This window comes from Coenobita brevimanus, chromosome 2 (genome assembly GCF_032717465.1).
Source record: "Coenobita brevimanus isolate Jiangsu-jjx chromosome 2, ASM3271746v2, whole genome shotgun sequence".
Lineage (NCBI taxonomy): Eukaryota > Metazoa > Arthropoda > Malacostraca > Decapoda > Coenobitidae > Coenobita > Coenobita brevimanus.
In genome coordinates, this window is record NC_136955.1 from 17012188 (window position 1) to 17026031 (window position 13844).

Below are 13844 nucleotides of genomic sequence, written 5' to 3' on the forward strand. Positions count from 1 at the left end.
CTTCCTCACCTTCTCACCCACTCTCAGCATCTTCATCCCACCCGCACAGTCAGGGGACTAATGACAGGTCAGCAAGTATCGCTCTGTCACTCAGTTGTGTGGAAATGCTGCCAGGATTCGAACCAGCGATTGAACAGCTAGTGCGATGAATATAACAGCACAATCAACCAACTGAGCTATAGAGGAGTCTAAATCTCTTTACTTTGGAAGGTGTATTTCAGCATCTAAATCTCCATGACTTATTAAAATAAATTAAATATTGCGGGGATTCGAACCAGCGCTTGCAACTGCGTGAGTACAGCAGCTTACCAAGTGAGCCATTTAGACACCCCGTATGTCTATGTTTTGGAAGGTATATTTAAGCGTCTAATTCTGCAAGATTTGTAGTCATAAAGGTTATGACAATTATGGGACTCGACCCGGGGCCTACTGTATAAATTTTCAGTGACTCACCTCACCCACCATACAGTATTTTTTTTATTTATTTATTTTTTTTACGTGTCCGAATCTGGGCAAAGGCTCAGGGTCTATTTCTTGGGGGCAATGGCCCATCCCACGGCCCAGTAGTCCTCCTACACCTCCACATGTCACCACTTCGGCGCTAACACCCACCGTCCATACTGAATACATGCTAGGTCTGTCTCATACAGGACTAGTGTACTGGTATTAGCGGGGGTACTTTTACGACATGTCGGCGGGTCATCCGGTAGATCAGGAAAGTCTGCTTTTTAGTGGGTGCAAAACTGTACTTAAAGTATCTACGTTCCTGCCTTTACACATATATAGTGTAATATCATGGACAGTGAATCAGTAAACTGACTGTGCCTGTATAGGGCGAGATTTACTAAATGTACTTGAAAATAATATTTGTTTCCACTCACAGTGTGATGTGCTCGTGATGAGAAGAATTAAAACGTTGCAAAAATTCTATCATCATCATCATCATCATCATCATCATCATCATCATCATCATCATCATCATCATCTTGATCATCATCATCATCATCATCATCATCATCATCATCATCATCAATCATCATCATCATCATCATCATCATCATCATCATCATCATCATCATCATCATCATCATCATCATCATCATCATCATCATCATCATCATCATCATCATCATGTAAATAAAATAAAAGTTGTATATCCCCGCATCATGCCTGGGTATTGGGCATGCTGTTTGCGTCTATGTTACACCGCAGTCTTTCCCACTGCACATGTTGTTGATGACTGAGGATTATTGCTCGAAAATTACCATTTATATGTGGAGAACATTTAACTATCATTTGTGCATAAATAAAGTACATGATGCACATTGTCCTCTACACCTAAGGATTACGAAGTGGTTATATTGTGTACCGAATACTCTGTGTGTTTCCATAAAGTACCTTAGGTAAATGTATGCTATACCATATACCCGGCGGTCGGCATGTGCTACTGAACAGGTTCATAAGAAGGAAATATACACTGGGTTTATTCAGATAATAAAGGATCCCTCTGTGTGTCACAGACTATACTAGATTATATTGTCATGGTAAAGCTGAAGATGAAATTAATGTATATTTGAAGGAAGAGACTGGAAGATCTGAATAGAGGGGTCAGTGGAAGTTGTCGGCGTTGGCGTAAGAACAAGGAAAATAAAGAAAATGAAAAGAAAGATTACATATTTTTTATTTTTCATTATAAGTTTGAAAAATTTTGAATTTTTTAACAATGATCTCATTTTCATTAAGATGAATTAAATCTCATGATACTCAGCCAATCAGCCGTGAGCCGCGCGTTCTCTTAGATCCCTCTTCACTGCCTTCACCAGGTGATACACGGCAGCTGCAACCGACACCACCAGCCCTACAGGCACCACAACAATCACCAGTCCGAGACCCAACACCTGGAAACATACCTGTAGGGCATACAGTCCCACCCCCTTCACTATCATCAAACTAATCCTACCCACTCTCACCCCCACCCTCTTGAGCTCCTTCCTCACCTTCTCACCCACTCTCAGCATCTTCATCCCACCCGCACAGTCAGGGGACTAATGACAGGTCAGCAAGTATCGCTCTGTCACTCAGTTGTGTGGAAATGCTGCCAGGATTCGAACCAGCGATTGAACAGCTAGTGCGATGAATATAACAGCACAATCAACCAACTGAGCTATAGAGGAGTCTAAATCTCTTTACTTTGGAAGGTGTATTTCAGCATCTAAATCTCCATGACTTATTAAAATAAATTAAATATTGCGGGGATTCGAACCAGCGCTTGCAACTGCGTGAGTACAGCAGCTTACCAAGTGAGCCATTTAGACACCCCGTATGTCTATGTTTTGGAAGGTATATTTAAGCGTCTAATTCTGCAAGATTTGTAGTCATAAAGGTTATGACAATTATGGGACTCGACCCGGGGCCTACTGTATAAATTTTCAGTGACTCACCTCACCCACCATACAGTATTTTTTTTATTTATTTATTTATTTTTTTTACGTGTTCGAATCTGGGCCAAGGCTCAGGGTCTATTTCTTGGGGGCAAAGGCTCAGGGTCTATTTCTTGGGGGCAATGGCCCATCCCACGGCCCAGTAGTCCTCCTACACCTCCACATGTCACCACTTCGGCGCTAACACCCACCGTCCATACTGAATACATGCTAGGTCTGTCTCATACAGGACTAGTGTACTGGTATTAGCGGGGGTACTTTTACGACATGTCGGCGGGTCATCCGGTAGATCAGGAAAGTCTGCTTTTTAGTGGGTGCAAAACTGTACTTAAAGTATCTACGTTCCTGCCTTTACACATATATAGTGTAATATCATGGACAGTGAATCAGTAAACTGACTGTGCCTGTATAGGGCGAGATTTACTAAATGTACTTGAAAATAATATTTGTTTCCACTCACAGTGTGATGTGCTCGTGATGAGAAGAATTAAAACGTTGCAAAAATTCTATCATCATCATGATAATTATCATGATCATCATGATCATCATGATCATCATCATCATCATCATCATTATCATGATCATGATCATGATGATCATCATCATCATCATCATCATCATCATCATCATCATCATCATCATCATCATCAATCATCAATCATCAATCATCAATCATCATCATCATCATCATCATCATCATCATCATCATCATCATCATCATCATCATCATCATCATCATCATCATCATCATCATCATCATCCATCATCATCATCATCCATCATCATCATCATCATCATCATCATCATCATCATCATCATCATCATCATCTAAATAAAATAAAAGTTGTATATCCCCGCATCATGCCTGGGTATTGGGCATGCTGTTTGCGTCTATGTTACACCGCAGTCTTTCCCACTGCACATGTTGTTGATGACTGAGGATTATTGCTCGAAAATTACCATTTATATGTGGAGAACATTTAACTATCATTTGTGCATAAATAAAGTACATGATGCACATTGTCCTCTACACCTAAGGATTACGAAGTGGTTATATTGTGTACCGAATACTCTGTGTGTTTCCATAAAGTACCTTAGGTAAATGTATGCTATACCATATACCCGGCGGTCGGCATGTGCTACTGAACAGGTTCATAAGAAGGAAATATACACTGGGTTTATTCAGATAATAAAGGATCCCTCTGTGTGTCACAGACTATACTAGATTATATTGTCATGGTAAAGCTGAAGATGAAATTAATGTATATTTGAAGGAAGAGACTGGAAGATCTGAATAGAGGGGTCAGTGGAAGTTGTCGGCGTTGGCGTAAGAACAAGGAAAATAAAGAAAATGAAAAGAAAGATTACATATTTTTTATTTTTCATTATAAGTTTGAAAAATTTTGAATTTTTTAACAATGATCTCATTTTCATTAAGATGAATTAAATCTCATGATACTCAGCCAATCAGCCGTGAGCCGCGCGTTCTCTTAGATCCCTCTTCACTGCCTTCACCAGGTGATACACGGCAGCTGCAACCGACACCACCAGCCCTACAGGCACCACAACAATCACCAGTCCGAGACCCAACACCTGGAAACATACCTGTAGGGCATACAGTCCCACCCCCTTCACTATCATCAAACTAATCCTACCCACTCTCACCCCCACCCTCTTGAGCTCCTTCCTCACCTTCTCACCCACTCTCAGCATCTTCATCCCACCCGCACAGTCAGGGGACTAATGACAGGTCAGCAAGTATCGCTCTGTCACTCAGTTGTGTGGAAATGCTGTCCAGGATTCGAACCAGCGATTGAACAGCTAGTGCGATGAATATAACAGCACAATCAACCAACTGAGCTATAGAGGAGTCTAAATCTCTTTACTTTGGAAGGTGTATTTCAGCATCTAAATCTCCATGACTTATTAAAATAAATTAAATATTGCGGGGATTCGAACCAGCGCTTGCAACTGCGTGAGTACAGCAGCTTACCAAGTGAGCCATTTAGACACCCCGTATGTCTATGTTTTGGAAGGTATATTTAAGCGTCTAATTCTGCAAGATTTGTAGTCATAAAGGTTATGACAATTATGGGACTCGACCCGGGGCCTACTGTATAAATTTTCAGTGACTCACCTCACCCACCATACAGTATTTTTTTTATTTATTTATTTATTTTTTTTACGTGTCCGAATCTGGGCAAAGGCTCAGGGTCTATTTCTTGGGGGCAATGGCCCATCCCACGGCCCAGTAGTCCTCCTACACCTCCACATGTCACCACTTCGGCGCTAACACCCACCGTCCATACTGAATACATGCTAGGTCTGTCTCATACAGGACTAGTGTACTGGTATTAGCGGGGGTACTTTTACGACATGTCGGCGGGTCATCCGGTAGATCAGGAAAGTCTGCTTTTTAGTGGGTGCAAAACTGTACTTAAAGTATCTACGTTCCTGCCTTTACACATATATAGTGTAATATCATGGACAGTGAATCAGTAAACTGACTGTGCCTGTATAGGGCGAGATTTACTAAATGTACTTGAAAATAATATTTGTTTCCACTCACAGTGTGATGTGCTCGTGATGAGAAGAATTAAAACGTTGCAAAAATTCTATCATCATCATCATCATCATCATCATCATCATCATCATCATCATCATCATCATCATCATCATCTTGATCATCATCATTCATCATCATCAGTCATCAATCATCATCAGTCGTCAATCATTATCAGTCATCAATCATCATCAGTTATCATCATCATCATCATCATCATCATCATCATCATCATCATCATCATCATCATCATCATCATCATCATCATCATCATCATCATCATCATCATCATCATCATCATCATCATCATCATCATCATCATCATCATCATCATCATCATCATCATCATCATCATCATCATGATCATGATCATGATCATGATGATGATGATGATGATCATCATCATCATCTAAATAAAATAAAAGTTGTATATCCCCGCATCATGCCTGGGTATTGGGCATGCTGTTTGCGTCTATGTTACACCGCAGTCTTTCCCACTGCACATGTTGTTGATGACTGAGGATTATTGCTCGAAAATTACCATTTATATGTGGAGAACATTTAACTATCATTTGTGCATAAATAAAGTACATGATGCACATTGTCCTCTACACCTAAGGATTACGAAGTGGTTATATTGTGTACCGAATACTCTGTGTGTTTCCATAAAGTACCTTAGGTAAATGTATGCTATACCATATACCCGGCGGTCGGCATGTGCTACTGAACAGGTTCATAAGAAGGAAATATACACTGGGTTTATTCAGATAATAAAGGATCCCTCTGTGTGTCACAGACTATACTAGATTATATTGTCATGGTAAAGCTGAAGATGAAATTAATGTATATTTGAAGGAAGAGACTGGAAGATCTGAATAGAGGGGTCAGTGGAAGTTGTCGGCGTTGGCGTAAGAACAAGGAAAATAAAGAAAATGAAAAGAAAGATTACATATTTTTTATTTTTCATTATAAGTTTGAAAAATTTTGAATTTTTTAACAATGATCTCATTTTCATTAAGATGAATTAAATCTCATGATACTCAGCCAATCAGCCGTGAGCCGCGCGTTCTCTTAGATCCCTCTTCACTGCCTTCACCAGGTGATACACGGCAGCTGCAACCGACACCACCAGCCCTACAGGCACCACAACAATCACCAGTCCGAGACCCAACACCTGGAAACATACCTGTAGGGCATACAGTCCCACCCCCTTCACTATCATCAAACTAATCCTACCCACTCTCACCCCCACCCTCTTGAGCTCCTTCCTCACCTTCTCACCCACTCTCAGCATCTTCATCCCACCCGCACAGTCAGGGGACTAATGACAGGTCAGCAAGTATCGCTCTGTCACTCAGTTGTGTGGAAATGCTGCCAGGATTCGAACCAGCGATTGAACAGCTAGTGCGATGAATATAACAGCACAATCAACCAACTGAGCTATAGAGGAGTCTAAATCTCTTTACTTTGGAAGGTGTATTTCAGCATCTAAATCTCCATGACTTATTAAAATAAATTAAATATTGCGGGGATTCGAACCAGCGCTTGCAACTGCGTGAGTACAGCAGCTTACCAAGTGAGCCATTTAGACACCCCGTATGTCTATGTTTTGGAAGGTATATTTAAGCGTCTAATTCTGCAAGATTTGTAGTCATAAAGGTTATGACAATTATGGGACTCGACCCGGGGCCTACTGTATAAATTTTCAGTGACTCACCTCACCCACCATACAGTATTTTTTTTATTTATTTATTTATTTTTTTACGTGTCCGAATCTGGGCAAAGGCTCAGGGTCTATTTCTTGGGGGCAATGGCCCATCCCACGGCCCAGTAGTCCTCCTACACCTCCACATGTCACCACTTCGGCGCTAACACCCACCGTCCATACTGAATACATGCTAGGTCTGTCTCATACAGGACTAGTGTACTGGTATTAGCGGGGGTACTTTTACGACATGTCGGCGGGTCATCCGGTAGATCAGGAAAGTCTGCTTTTTAGTGGGTGCAAAACTGTACTTAAAGTATCTACGTTCCTGCCTTTACACATATATAGTGTAATATCATGGACAGTGAATCAGTAAACTGACTGTGCCTGTATAGGGCGAGATTTACTAAATGTACTTGAAAATAATATTTGTTTCCACTCACAGTGTGATGTGCTCGTGATGAGAAGAATTAAAACGTTGCAAAAATTCTATCATCATCATCATCATCATCATCATCATCATCATCATCATCATCATCATCATCATCATCATCATCATCATCATCATCATCATCATCATCATCATCATCATCATCATCTAAATAAAATAAAAGTTGTATATCCCCGCATCATGCCTGGGTATTGGGCATGCTGTTTGCGTCTATGTTACACCGCAGTCTTTCCCACTGCACATGTTGTTGATGACTGAGGATTATTGCTCGAAAATTACCATTTATATGTGGAGAACATTTAACTATCATTTGTGCATAAATAAAGTACATGATGCACATTGTCCTCTACACCTAAGGATTACGAAGTGGTTATATTGTGTACCGAATACTCTGTGTGTTTCCATAAAGTACCTTAGGTAAATGTATGCTATACCATATACCCGGCGGTCGGCATGTGCTACTGAACAGGTTCATAAGAAGGAAATATACACTGGGTTTATTCAGATAATAAAGGATCCCTCTGTGTGTCACAGACTATACTAGATTATATTGTCATGGTAAAGCTGAAGATGAAATTAATGTATATTTGAAGGAAGAGACTGGAAGATCTGAATAGAGGGGTCAGTGGAAGTTGTCGGCGTTGGCGTAAGAACAAGGAAAATAAAGAAAATGAAAAGAAAGATTACATATTTTTTATTTTTCATTATAAGTTTGAAAAATTTTGAATTTTTTAACAATGATCTCATTTTCATTAAGATGAATTAAATCTCATGATACTCAGCCAATCAGCCGTGAGCCGCGCGTTCTCTTAGATCCCTCTTCACTGCCTTCACCAGGTGATACACGGCAGCTGCAACCGACACCACCAGCCCTACAGGCACCACAACAATCACCAGTCCGAGACCCAACACCTGGAAACATACCTGTAGGGCATACAGTCCCACCCCCTTCACTATCATCAAACTAATCCTACCCACTCTCACCCCCACCCTCTTGAGCTCCTTCCTCACCTTCTCACCCACTCTCAGCATCTTCATCCCACCCGCACAGTCAGGGGACTAATGACAGGTCAGCAAGTATCGCTCTGTCACTCAGTTGTGTGGAAATGCTGCCAGGATTCGAACCAGCGATTGAACAGCTAGTGCGATGAATATAACAGCACAATCAACCAACTGAGCTATAGAGGAGTCTAAATCTCTTTACTTTGGAAGGTGTATTTCAGCATCTAAATCTCCATGACTTATTAAAATAAATTAAATATTGCGGGGATTCGAACCAGCGCTTGCAACTGCGTGAGTACAGCAGCTTACCAAGTGAGCCATTTAGACACCCCGTATGTCTATGTTTTGGAAGGTATATTTAAGCGTCTAATTCTGCAAGATTTGTAGTCATAAAGGTTATGACAATTATGGGACTCGACCCGGGGCCTACTGTATAAATTTTCAGTGACTCACCTCACCCACCATACAGTATTTTTTTTATTTATTTATTTTTTTTACGTGTCCGAATCTGGGCAAAGGCTCAGGGTCTATTTCTTGGGGGCAATGGCCCATCCCACGGCCCAGTAGTCCTCCTACACCTCCACATGTCACCACTTCGGCGCTAACACCCACCGTCCATACTGAATACATGCTAGGTCTGTCTCATACAGGACTAGTGTACTGGTATTAGCGGGGGTACTTTTACGACATGTCGGCGGGTCATCCGGTAGATCAGGAAAGTCTGCTTTTTAGTGGGTGCAAAACTGTACTTAAAGTATCTACGTTCCTGCCTTTACACATATATAGTGTAATATCATGGACAGTGAATCAGTAAACTGACTGTGCCTGTATAGGGCGAGATTTACTAAATGTACTTGAAAATAATATTTGTTTCCACTCACAGTGTGATGTGCTCGTGATGAGAAGAATTAAAACGTTGCAAAAATTCTATCATCATCATCATCATCATCATCATCATCATCATCATCATCATCATCATCATCATCATCATCATCATCATCATCATCATCTTGATCATCATCAGTCATCATCATCAGTCATCATCAGTCATCAATCATCATCAGTCATCAATCATCATCAGTCATCAATCATCATCATCCATCATCATCATCATCCATCATCATCATCATCCATCATCATCATCATCCACCATCATCATCATCCATCATCATCATCATCCATCATCATCATCATCATCATCATCATCATCATCATCATCATCATCATCATCATCATCATCATCATCTAAATAAAATAAAAGTTGTATATCCCCGCATCATGCCTGGGTATTGGGCATGCTGTTTGCGTCTATGTTACACCGCAGTCTTTCCCACTGCACATGTTGTTGATGACTGAGGATTATTGCTCGAAAATTACCATTTATATGTGGAGAACATTTAACTATCATTTGTGCATAAATAAAGTACATGATGCACATTGTCCTCTACACCTAAGGATTACGAAGTGGTTATATTGTGTACCGAATACTCTGTGTGTTTCCATAAAGTACCTTAGGTAAATGTATGCTATACCATATACCCGGCGGTCGGCATGTGCTACTGAACAGGTTCATAAGAAGGAAATATACACTGGGTTTATTCAGATAATAAAGGATCCCTCTGTGTGTCACAGACTATACTAGATTATATTGTCATGGTAAAGCTGAAGATGAAATTAATGTATATTTGAAGGAAGAGACTGGAAGATCTGAATAGAGGGGTCAGTGGAAGTTGTCGGCGTTGGCGTAAGAACAAGGAAAATAAAGAAAATGAAAAGAAAGATTACATATTTTTTATTTTTCATTATAAGTTTGAAAAATTTTGAATTTTTTAACAATGATCTCATTTTCATTAAGATGAATTAAATCTCATGATACTCAGCCAATCAGCCGTGAGCCGCGCGTTCTCTTAGATCCCTCTTCACTGCCTTCACCAGGTGATACACGGCAGCTGCAACCGACACCACCAGCCCTACAGGCACCACAACAATCACCAGTCCGAGACCCAACACCTGGAAACATACCTGTAGGGCATACAGTCCCACCCCCTTCACTATCATCAAACTAATCCTACCCACTCTCACCCCCACCCTCTTGAGCTCCTTCCTCACCTTCTCACCCACTCTCAGCATCTTCATCCCACCCGCACAGTCAGGGGACTAATGACAGGTCAGCAAGTATCGCTCTGTCACTCAGTTGTGTGGAAATGCTGCCAGGATTCGAACCAGCGATTGAACAGCTAGTGCGATGAATATAACAGCACAATCAACCAACTGAGCTATAGAGGAGTCTAAATCTCTTTACTTTGGAAGGTGTATTTCAGCATCTAAATCTCCATGACTTATTAAAATAAATTAAATATTGCGGGGATTCGAACCAGCGCTTGCAACTGCGTGAGTACAGCAGCTTACCAAGTGAGCCATTTAGACACCCCGTATGTCTATGTTTTGGAAGGTATATTTAAGCGTCTAATTCTGCAAGATTTGTAGTCATAAAGGTTATGACAATTATGGGACTCGACCCGGGGCCTACTGTATAAATTTTCAGTGACTCACCTCACCCACCATACAGTATTTTTTTTATTTATTTATTTATTTTTTTACGTGTCCGAATCTGGGCAAAGGCTCAGGGTCTATTTCTTGGGGGCAATGGCCCATCCCACGGCCCAGTAGTCCTCCTACACCTCCACATGTCACCACTTCGGCGCTAACACCCACCGTCCATACTGAATACATGCTAGGTCTGTCTCATACAGGACTAGTGTACTGGTATTAGCGGGGGTACTTTTACGACATGTCGGCGGGTCATCCGGTAGATCAGGAAAGTCTGCTTTTTAGTGGGTGCAAAACTGTACTTAAAGTATCTACGTTCCTGCCTTTACACATATATAGTGTAATATCATGGACAGTGAATCAGTAAACTGACTGTGCCTGTATAGGGCGAGATTTACTAAATGTACTTGAAAATAATATTTGTTTCCACTCACAGTGTGATGTGCTCGTGATGAGAAGAATTAAAACGTTGCAAAAATTCTATCATCATCATCATCATCATCATCATCATCATCATCATCATCATCATCATCATCATCATCATCATCATCATCATCATCTAAATAAAAGTTGTATATCCCCGCATCATGCCTGGGTATTGGGCATGCTGTTTGCGTCTATGTTACACCGCAGTCTTTCCCACTGCACATGTTGTTGATGACTGAGGATTATTGCTCGAAAATTACCATTTATATGTGGAGAACATTTAACTATCATTTGTGCATAAATAAAGTACATGATGCACATTGTCCTCTACACCTAAGGATTACGAAGTGGTTATATTGTGTACCGAATACTCTGTGTGTTTCCATAAAGTACCTTAGGTAAATGTATGCTATACCATATACCCGGCGGTCGGCATGTGCTACTGAACAGGTTCATAAGAAGGAAATATACACTGGGTTTATTCAGATAATAAAGGATCCCTCTGTGTGTCACAGACTATACTAGATTATATTGTCATGGTAAAGCTGAAGATGAAATTAATGTATATTTGAAGGAAGAGACTGGAAGATCTGAATAGAGGGGTCAGTGGAAGTTGTCGGCGTTGGCGTAAGAACAAGGAAAATAAAGAAAATGAAAAGAAAGATTACATATTTTTTATTTTTCATTATAAGTTTGAAAAATTTTGAATTTTTTAACAATGATCTCATTTTCATTAAGATGAATTAAATCTCATGATACTCAGCCAATCAGCCGTGAGCCGCGCGTTCTCTTAGATCCCTCTTCACTGCCTTCACCAGGTGATACACGGCAGCTGCAACCGACACCACCAGCCCTACAGGCACCACAACAATCACCAGTCCGAGACCCAACACCTGGAAACATACCTGTAGGGCATACAGTCCCACCCCCTTCACTATCATCAAACTAATCCTACCCACTCTCACCCCCACCCTCTTGAGCTCCTTCCTCACCTTCTCACCCACTCTCAGCATCTTCATCCCACCCGCACAGTCAGGGGACTAATGACAGGTCAGCAAGTATCGCTCTGTCACTCAGTTGTGTGGAAATGCTGCCAGGATTCGAACCAGCGATTGAACAGCTAGTGCGATGAATATAACAGCACAATCAACCAACTGAGCTATAGAGGAGTCTAAATCTCTTTACTTTGGAAGGTGTATTTCAGCATCTAAATCTCCATGACTTATTAAAATAAATTAAATATTGCGGGGATTCGAACCAGCGCTTGCAACTGCGTGAGTACAGCAGCTTACCAAGTGAGCCATTTAGACACCCCGTATGTCTATGTTTTGGAAGGTATATTTAAGCGTCTAATTCTGCAAGATTTGTAGTCATAAAGGTTATGACAATTATGGGACTCGACCCGGGGCCTACTGTATAAATTTTCAGTGACTCACCTCACCCACCATACAGTATTTTTTTTATTTATTTATTTATTTTTTTTACGTGTCCGAATCTGGGCAAAGGCTCAGGGTCTATTTCTTGGGGGCAATGGCCCATCCCACGGCCCAGTAGTCCTCCTACACCTCCACATGTCACCACTTCGGCGCTAACACCCACCGTCCATACTGAATACATGCTAGGTCTGTCTCATACAGGACTAGTGTACTGGTATTAGCGGGGGTACTTTTACGACATGTCGGCGGGTCATCCGGTAGATCAGGAAAGTCTGCTTTTTAGTGGGTGCAAAACTGTACTTAAAGTATCTACGTTCCTGCCTTTACACATATATAGTGTAATATCATGGACAGTGAATCAGTAAACTGACTGTGCCTGTATAGGGCGAGATTTACTAAATGTACTTGAAAATAATATTTGTTTCCACTCACAGTGTGATGTGCTCGTGATGAGAAGAATTAAAACGTTGCAAAAATTCTATCATCATCATCATGATCATCATCATCATCATGATCATCATGATCATCATCATCATCATCATCATCATCATCATCATCATCATGATCATCATCATCATGATCATCATCATGATCATCATCATCATCATCATCATCATCATCATCAGTCATCATCCATCAATCATCAATCATCAGTCATCAATCATCATCATCATCATCATCATTATCCATCATCATCATCATCCATCATCATCATTATCCATCATCATCATCATCCATCATCATCATCATCCATGATCATCATCATCCATCGTCATGATCATGATCATCATCATGATCATTATCATGATCATGATCATCATCATCATCATCATCATCATCTAAATAAAATAAAAGTTGTATATCCCCGCATCATGCCTGGGTATTGGGCATGCTGTTTGCGTCTATGTTACACCGCAGTCTTTCCCACTGCACATGTTGTTGATGACTGAGGATTATTGCTCGAAAATTACCATTTATATGTGGAGAACATTTAACTATCATTTGTGCATAAATAAAGTACATGATGCACATTGTCCTCTACACCTAAGGATTACGAAGTGGTTATATTGTGTACCGAATACTCTGTGTGTTTCCATAAAGTACCTTAGGTAAATGTATGCTATACCATATACCCGGCGGTCGGCATGTGCTACTGAACAGGTTCATAAGAAGGAAATATACACTGGGTTTATTCAGATAATAAAGGATCCCTCTGTGTGTCACAGACTATACTAGATTATATTGTCATGGTAAAGCTGAAGATGAAATT